The following is a 9,873-nucleotide window of genomic DNA, read 5'->3' on the forward strand; positions in this document are numbered from 1 at the left end:
CACCAGTTCCAAAATCGGCCATTATATTACGCACATCCTCCCCCAAACCCACTGTTTGTCCTGCTCAGGAGAGCACATGCCTCTCTATATTAGCCCCCATGAACTTGTACTCAGCACTTAGTTGTGGCGTGCAGTCTCGCAGCGTTTGTGAAAAGATGGAGCTGAGAACACGGACATTGAGTCATTTGCCCAGGATCACACGTTTTTACCAAGTGTAGAAAGTCAGGATTAGAACTCTGGCTCAATGTCTGCCTGTAATATTAAGGAGCCGTTCTGAGGGCATACAAGGTCGTGTTCATCGTCTCATTTGAATTAGACAATCACAGTTAATATGCGGAGATTAATCATATTAACGATTTAAACATTCGGAGCTTAAGGGATTCGCCACAAATAAATCGCGTCGTTTAAGCCCAAGTGCGGAGCTGAGATTGGAGCAGACCTGAAGCGGGCAGCTTTCGCTCTTAGACTTAGAGTCTTCCTTCAGCTCTTGCTATTTGATTCTCCCCTCTCCACCTTTCTCTTGCTTCCTTTCTCGACCACTCTCCAATCTCTCTCCCTCTTTTTTCCTCGCCCTCTTTTTCTCCCTGTCTATTACCCCTTTTCTCCCCCTTTATTCTATTATTACTCCCATATTCTTCTATCCCTTTTACTCAAATCCTCTCCTTTCATCTCTCCCATTCCCCCTCTGCTTGCCTTCTCAGTGGCCCTATTTTAACTCGTTCTCCTCAGTCCCCTCTTTTTTCTGTTGCTCTCTCCATTTGTTCTCACTCCACAGTTTTCCATTTTCATCTCCCGCTTCATGCACCATGTTTTACTCTGTTGGTCCTCCTTTCTCTTCCTCTCCCACTTTTCCTCCCTTTCTCCAGTCCCTGTTCTAGCCCATGTTTAATCTGGCTCTCCCTTTCTGTTTGTCCCATTCTCGCTCTCATTTTGTAATGTTCCTCTCTTTATTTCGCCTAGTTGCTCTCTCACCTTTACAGTGACTCTCCCTTTCACTAACTTCTTATCTGTTACACCATTTACCACGATTCTCCCATCTCTTTTTATTCTTTACATGATATCTCTAATTGTAGTCTGGCTTTCCTTTCTGCTGCTTCCCCCTTCCTTTTTTCTAGTTTACTTCCTCTGTTTAAGTGTACCTAATATCTACCTTTACCTTCCTCTCTCCTCCTTTATGCCGGTTCCCCCTAATTTTGAAAAGTCATCTTTCATCACCCTGTTTCACCTTCGTTCTCTTCACCTCTCTCTTTCTCCTATTTCTTAAAGTCTTTTGTCTCTTTCCAAATCCCCCTCTCTTCCTCCTGGCCCTGTTCTCCCTTTGTTTCGTTCTTTCCTGTCTCACCCTGAGCAATGGACTTCCATTTCACAGACTCCCCCCCCCCCACCTCTATTTACTCTTTATCCCGTCCTTCTCTCTTTTTAGGTTTTGCCTAGCAAATGCATGCGTACGAAGTACGCATGCGCTAGGAAAAATCTTATGATCTGTGTGTGGAGTCGGGTAACAGCCCCCTCCTCCCATTGGCTAGCTCCATAAATGGAGGCTAACCATTGGGAGTTGGCTCTGTCCGTCAATCCCGGACCAGATTCGGGGGCGTTCCCGAGATTTTTTGGCTTTTGGCTACGTCAGCCAAAAGCCGGTTCTCGGGAACGCCCCCGAATCTGGTCCGGCATTGAAGGCACCCGGAAGAAGTCCAGGTGAGTGCTTGCTTTTTTTTTTTGCTTTTTACCGCTGCCTCGGCTCCCGTTCCCGCCCCCCTACCGCTGCCTCGCTCTGTGTCTCCCCGGCCCCGTTCCCGCCCCCCTACCGCTGCCTCGGCTCCCGTTCCCGCCCCCCTACCGCTGCCTCGCTCTCTGTGTCTCCCCGGCCCCGTTCCCGCCACCCTACCGCTGCCTCGGCGCCCGTTCCCGCCCGCCTACCGCGAGAGGCTCGATATTTTAGTGGCAATCAGGGAGGCTGGCATCCAACTGATGGACCTCAAGAGATTGGCAGGACAGAATTCCCACTAAAGGTACTGAAGCAATCAGAGGGACTTCCGGCTAAGAAGACTCACGCAAAGGGGCAGGCTTCCAGGTTACGGGCAGAAAGGCCTGCACCTCATGAGGTGCTGGAAGGGGTGCATTACAGATGGACAACCGAAGGGCTGCAGGGTGAGGTGTAAGGGCAGGTGAACTAGATGCTGGGTAAGGCATTGCAGAATGGGGTGCACAGAAGAGGAGGTAAGGGGATTGTAATGGTGTACAGTGCATTCCGAATGACCGGTTGATGTGGTTGACACAGGCTGGTCATTTAATGGAGAGTTGAGAGATACAGAATGGCCGGTTAGTGGTGTGCTGTGGATGCAGCGTGGCTATTTAATGAGGAGTGGCAATCCAGAATGGCTGAGTAATGGGATTCCAAAAGACAAGGATAACCTACTCCTAGAATACCCATCAGCCCCTTTGTAACTGTCTGATGCGTGTGTATACAGGAGCAAACACATACTTTTAAAGCGCCTTACGAGATTGGTGTGCTTATATTTTACCGAAAATTGACATTACTGAATATTTATAATTATAATTTCACACCAGAGCCGGAGCGTCTCGTCTGAACCCAAAAACATGGCTTTTAATACAGCACCGTATGGAGGTCGGGAGTGTAACATTATAAAAAAATAGGTAAATTATAAAATAATCGATATAAGCCGAGGGTTGGACCACAACACGATGCCTTTGTTTACTAGAGACCAGAAAACATGGCTCCACATAGCGCCTTATGGAGGTTGGTGCATTTATTTGACTGAATATTGAAATTCTAATTTCATAAAATGCGACGTGCGCACTTATTGGGATGTGTTTGTTTAAATATAACCAGTATTTTCTAAACTCATCTATACGTTGTTGACTTTAGTAACAAAGAAGATTCAGAGTGCAGATTCAGACTGCAGAGGCAGATTCAGACTGCAGAGGCAGATTCAGAGTGCAGATTCAGAGTGCAGATTCAGAGTGCAGATTCAGAGTGCAGAGTGCAGATTCAGAGTGCAGAGTGCAGATTCAGAGTGCAGATTGTGTGGGTGACTCTGTGTGTGTGGGTGGCTTTGCGTGTGTGGCTCTGTGTGGGTGTAAAATGCAATAGGTCATGCATTCGCGAGCGATTAAGCTATTGGCATTGTAAATTGAATTGAATTGAATTGAAAATTCCATTTATATAGCGCATAACCACCCGAATGACAAGGCCATTTATTTAACGATTACGCTATTGGCAATGTAAATGACAATGCCATTTATTTATGATTTTTTTTTAAAAACACCCCCAAAAAAATGTCATGAGCAATGCCAATAGCTCTACCTTTAATATTGCCGAGACCATTGCATTGTAAATGCTTGTTTAACTTGTATCTAGTTCATAGCGAATCTTACCGTTACTAATTCAAATTGTGTTAGCTTTGGCTTATTTGCAATGCAAACTTTATCTCAAAAAGTGCTGTAACAAGCTGCAAGTCCGCTACAGAAGCCCATTCATTTGCTAATTATTTTCCACATAAGGTTGCAAGACCATAAAGTGGAGTATTCAGGATTTTGAATAGTTTCTTGTTTGAAGAGGTTACTCTTTCCTGCACACCCCACTCCTGTACTAAGGTTACGAGTGAACTGGCACCCACCTTTCAGATTGCTCATGATGAGAACTTCCATGGACTGCCTTTCATACAACATTCATGCAATCTCAAATTCAAAAATACCCATTCAAACCGTGAACCCACACTAGACATTCATCAAGAATTGTTATAACTGGTTCTGATACAAAATCCCTATACATGTGCAAAAATAGAACAATTATTTCTTTAATTAAGCAATCCGGTTGCTGGTGTGGAAGGCGCCTTGCATGCCCAACTGCTGCCAAGCCCCTTCTCTTCCATGAGAGGGGAAATGTGGGCATTGTAGTTTACCTGCCCCTCAAGCCACCAACAGTGTCCAAGGAGTGCCCTTGCACAGCGGGTGTAGAAAGGGCCTTAAATGTGCTGCTGCTGCCAAACCCCTCCTCTTCAAAAGGGGAAAGGTGGGCGATGTAGTTTGCCTGCCCCTCCAGCCACCAACAGAGTCCAAGAAAACACCTATGCAGCTAGTGTCGAAGGCACCTTAAATGCACTGCTGCTGCTAAGACCCTCTTCCACCTGGAAAGGGAAATGTGGGTAATGTAGTTTGTCTGCTACTCCGGCCACCAACAGTGTCCAAGCAGCATCTTGTGCAGCGGGAGTAGGAGGCGCCTTAAATGTGCTGCTGCTGCCAAGTCCCTCTTCCTGCTGGAGAGAGGAAATGTGAATGATGTAGTTTGCCTGCCCCTCCAGCTGCCAACAGTGTCCTTTTTACTGCCAGTGCTGTGTTTAAATACAGTTTATAGACTGAGCAGCATAGTTGCCAACTGTCCTGATTTTGCAGGGACAGTGCCAACAAGTTGTAGACTGTCCCGGGTAATATTGTAAAAAGAATAATTGATGGACAGAATGCAGAACAATTTCATACATTCACCCCAGTACAGAAATATGGGCCTAAATCCATTGTTTTTTGCTCAACATGCCCTTTCAGTTTTGACCCAGCCATATGCAAATCAGTCTTGACCCTGTGCCCAATGGGAACAGCCCAGCCCGAACTGCCAGGCCAGGTCCTCCCTGGACTGAAAACAAGCATGCTAGGACCGGTTTCAGGCTTTCAACTCTCATCAGACAGAATAGCTTGACTCCAGGGGAATGGAGAGCACGGGACCCACGTCGGGGCATACCCGTCCCACTCGGGGCGACAAATGCAAAAAGAACAATTGATGGACAGAATGCAGAACAATGCCATACATTCACCCCAGTACAGAGATCTGGGCCTAAATCCATCGTTTTTTGCTCACCATGCCATTCCAGTTTTGACCCAGCCATAAGCAAATCAGTCTTGACCCTGTGACCAATGGGAACAGCCTGGGACCCAGGTCTGGGCATACCCGTCGCACTCGGGTAATATTGTAGCTGAAACTGTTCCTCTAAGTTACACACAGGTACGCAAACAAGAACTTTCTATCTGCAGCAGCCCTGTGCTGCAAAATGTCACCGGATTTCATTTTCAAATGTTGCCAGCTATGGAGCAGATATGTGGGCAGAGAACTCCAGGCTCTTTTCCGAAGTCTCGGATGGTGAAGATGAAAATCTGATGTCTTAGTTGATGTATGAGGGCGTCAGGTTATGAAAGTCACCACACAAACAGAGGATCCTTCCACAGTTGCTGGAGCCGAAGAAATAGGGCTGGAAGTAGCTGCTTTCACTGCTGGTGCTGTCTCTGCCTTCGCTGACCTGGAAAAGGAAATCAATCACGTGCCTTATTCACACTTGACCAGTGTTCCACAGTTCAAACTCCTTTTAAGTTTTTGAAATGTTTTTATCTTTAGCTTTACATATTAACAGTTGCCTGACACCTGTCAGGATGTAGGCTGCATTGTTAGGTCTCGCCTGGCGACGCAGCGCGAAACGCTGTCGCCAGCGAGATTTAGTGTCACTGACTTGCCTCTTATGGGAGACAGGAGATGGGCACGCGCAGAACACACTGGAAATGTTCTGTCCTGGTTCCTTGCCCGTCTCTTGGCACGCGGCGGGGCTCTCCTCACCACTCAAGAGCCCTGTTTTGCCCCTGGTGCCATGTAGTCTGCCCTAGCTCTTCGCCCGGTCCCTCTGATGGGGCCGGGACTTCAGTATGGAGCCTGCAGGGTTCCGGACAACCTCCCTGGCGGTTCCTTCCTGTTTCTCTGGCAGGCCCCGCCCACGTCCAAACGAAGGCTGCCTGGTTTCCGGAGTGCGCCTCGCGATGTTGCCTCCGTTGTTCAGCTTGTTGTACAATCAAAATATGTGCGCTGTTTGCCTGTCTGGCATCCTGTATGCTCGTAACCAATGTCTACATGATGACGGTTTTCATTCCTTGCTGGAACTGTGTGAATTAAAATGGCTACATCTTGGTAGAACCACCTTTATCAATGTTATGTTGTCTCATTCCTTAGGGGTCGTGAAGGGCGGTTTCGGCGGGGGTGAGCAGCGACTTGCTCGTTGTGAGCGCACTAATACTGAATTGCTCCTGTAGATGCCTCAATGTTCCCAAATTCTTCATCGAGGCTAGGGAGTAGGCTGTGAAATCTTTCCGGGTAAGTTTGAAACTCAGAAGCTCACAACACAAATAATCACACCCCAATAAGAACCAGCAAAATGAACAGAAAAGACAGAGAAGAGGCCATTAATTGTATGCCTAGACTACGTGACAACGATGCACCAGTCACAGAAATTTAGACGGTAAAAACTATTTCCACATCAGGATTATGCACAAAAAAAAGTCACCTGCACTCCAAGGAGGCTTGTTCTATTTACAAGGGCATTCACAGTAAGCCGGCACCTAGATATAGAAAAAAGCAGATTGCCTGGAAGACTCTCCTAGTACAATCCCAGTCCATGTCATCACTCCCCGGCCTCCTCCCCTCGTCCCAGTCAGAGAGAAGTGCGAGCCTCGTCGGACACGCAGAGCAGGCACCTGCAGCCACAGCTATGGGGAACATGGTGGCGAGGAAGGATTTTGAATGGGTCTACACAGAACAGCAACATTCTGACAGAAGAAAGGAGATTTTAGGTGAGTTGGGGACTCTAAATATTTATGTGGGTAGTTATCTTCTGTTGTAAAGAGCTACCAGGTTACCCTGATTGTACCAGTCCACAATTGGTCCCCCTTGTTTTAGGTAAGATGTGAGTGAGGATTTATGATCTAAAAATCTGGCCTCGTTGAGGATACATAAATTAGTCAAATTAATATAACCATCTTGTTGGAGAGCGTTATTTGAAGGACTAGAATTAAATAAAGCTAATCGTTGTCAACTTTTAAATTGAATAATTGTTTTCATTCAATAATTGCTAGTTTACGAATTAAAACGTAGGCGTCGCAGCGCTTTACATAAGTGCACAAGCAGCAGTCACGTTACCGAAGGTCACAACTTATTTTTTTGTAGCAACACGAGTTGGCAGTCTGGTTGGCGTTAGTTGAATACATCGCTTTCCGGCTCAGAGTTTGCTGTTGCGGCTGCTACTTTTGTTCATCTTTCAGCGCTTGTTATTTTTACCGTTTTATATAGTGAGAAACCGACCTGAAGGCGTCGGTGCGCTTTACATAAGTGCACAAGCAGCAGTCGCGTTACAGACGGTTACAACTTCGTTTTTATGGCAACACGAGTTGGCCGTCTGGTTGGCGCCAGTTAAATAAATCGCATTCCAGTTCAGAGTTTGCTGTTATAGCTGCTACTTTTGTTGTTCTTTCAGCGCTTGTTTAATTATGTTTTCTCTCCCAGATGGAAGAGAATTCAGCACTCTGCAGTGGTCATTGTCTGTGTGCAGGTTATAGTGTGAGCAGTGCTGAAGTGCGAACTCATGGGAGGGGAACTCATTGTTACTGGGGCCGGAGCTGCTCTGGTCGGTTTGAGTCGGTTCTCTCGCAGCTTGTATCTCGAGTAGTGGGGTGTTTGAACTATCCCCTTGCTCTCCCCCCTCCGAGGTGGGCCTAAGGCCGTGAGAGGAGAGAGGGAGAGATTGATTGCAAACATCAGGAGTGCAGTAAGGGTTAAGCTCCTCCTTTCCACAGTCTTTTAAAAGTTGTCTCGTAGACTCAAAAGCGAGGAGGAAGACTAACCCCCTCAACCATACCCTACATCGACAAGCATTTGCAATGCAATAGTCTCGCATTGACGCGAGTTGAGCTATTGAAATTACATATGACAAAACCTTTTATTTTTGTTTTCGTTTTTAAAACATAACTTAAAGGCAGTCCTTTACAATGCCAATAGCTTAAAATTGTGTAAATGTGATACCTATTGCATTGCAAATGCCTGTTGTTTATTTGTCGTTAGATTGATTTTGCTTGATTAATACTGTTTTTATTTGCATAAATTGGGGTTCTGCCCAGCTCACATTTGACTGAAGTCTCAGTGGTTGTGAGCCACTTGTTAAAGCGCTGTAAAACTTGCTCATGGTTTCTTATTGTTGGTCATTGCGTTTATTCTCACAATTATAAAATGTTTTTGTTGAATACATTGCACTACGTTTAAACTTTGTGCCCTTTATTTTCAGTTACTAGCTTAATTTGTGTTGGTGCTTGAACCAACATGGACTTCACTTTGATAGGATAAATAGCCCTTATGGACTCAGTGCTGCAATGCTCAGTTTAAGGCCCTGCAGAAGACGTTTTAGTCATTTGTACAGACTATGCAACTTAGTTCACGCACTTTGAGGAATCAGAAGAATCTCATGTGGTTTGATGCCGGATTTTTTCATATAGGCATGGGCATCTATGTAGGCAGGAAAGATTATTAAAGAACGGAAGCTGCTCTGCCCAATGGGAACTTGAAGCTTTACATCTCACAAGGGAAGAGCCCAAAAAATGATATTTATTCAAAATCATGTGTGCATTCAGTTGGGGTACTGGGACAAAGAAAAATAGGCAAATGTTGGATCCTGTTGGAAAGAAATCTAAGCATGAAAATGCTGTACAGGTAAATACTTGGACTGCTTATTTATCTTCATTGTATGGGGAGTCTTCTCACACACAAGCCCCCTGTATTGAATTATAAAAATAATCTTTGAATTGTTTTGCTGCATAAATTGAAACCTTTAAATGAAAATTCAAAACTATCAAAGACTGTTGGCCTGGATGGTTGGTCGAATAATACCCTTAAATATGCTTTTTTATTGTGGTGCATTTTGCTATCCAGAATCGAGACTGTAAAACAAAGAGGTAATGTTAGTACAGCAAAATATGAACAAGCATTGAAAATGCAATAGGTCTCGTCTTCATTTAAGTTAAAGCAATTCTGTTTGTAATTAGGTTGCTTTTTAGCTTTGCTTTTATTTTGTATTTTTAAGTTTTCATGTACATAACAAGCATATGTATGCATATATGTATATGTATGCATGCATTCCTATTTGTATTTATATAGATATGCAGATGTATATATATATATATATATATATATATATATATATATATATATTATATATATGTTTATATATGTATGTATGTAAATATATATATATACATGCATACATATAAATGCATATGCATATATATATATATACATATATAAGTACATATGTGTGTGCGTATAGAGGTAGAGAGTAGTAGTGAGAGAGGTAGAGAGGGAGTGGATAGTGAGTAGTGGAGAGTGAGTAGAAGAGAGTGAGTAGTAGAGTGAATAGCAGTGAGTAGTAGAGAGTAGCAGAGAGTGAGTAGTAGAGAGTGAGTAGTAGAGAGTGAGTAGTTGAGAGTGAGTAGTTGAGAGTGAGTAGTTGAGAGTGAGTAGTAGAGAGTAGTAGAGAGGAGTAGAGGTGAAGTTTGTATTTCCTGTATGGGTTAGCTAGGGCCTAGAGTTGGAACTCCTGCCCTAGACCCTCAGTTACAATGTTCAACCTCTATCACTGTCTATCTTACCTCTTTGAGTGCCCACAGAAAGCTTATTGCATCCCTCAGGATTGACCACCGTAGACATCCACTCACCTAAACGTCGCCTTCCTAACAGAAACCTGGATGAATGCCTCATCAGCTCCGGACATCGCCATAGCCATCCCGGACGGCTACAAAATCATCCGTAAGGACCGCACCAAGCAAACAGGAGGAGGCATCGCCATCGTCCATAAGAACACCATACGCGTCTCAACCAGCTCAGAGGACATCCTTACTACCGCCGAACATCTCCACTTCCAGATCCACACCGACCCCAAGACCACACTAAGAAGCACCCTCCTCTACAAACCCCCAGGACCCCGCACACAATTCAGCGAAGACATCACCGACTTCATCACCCCACACGCCCTCCCCTCCGAGGAATACATTCTACTGGGA

This window comes from Lissotriton helveticus, chromosome 7, assembly GCF_964261635.1.
Source record: "Lissotriton helveticus chromosome 7, aLisHel1.1, whole genome shotgun sequence".
Taxonomy (NCBI): domain Eukaryota; kingdom Metazoa; phylum Chordata; class Amphibia; order Caudata; family Salamandridae; genus Lissotriton; species Lissotriton helveticus.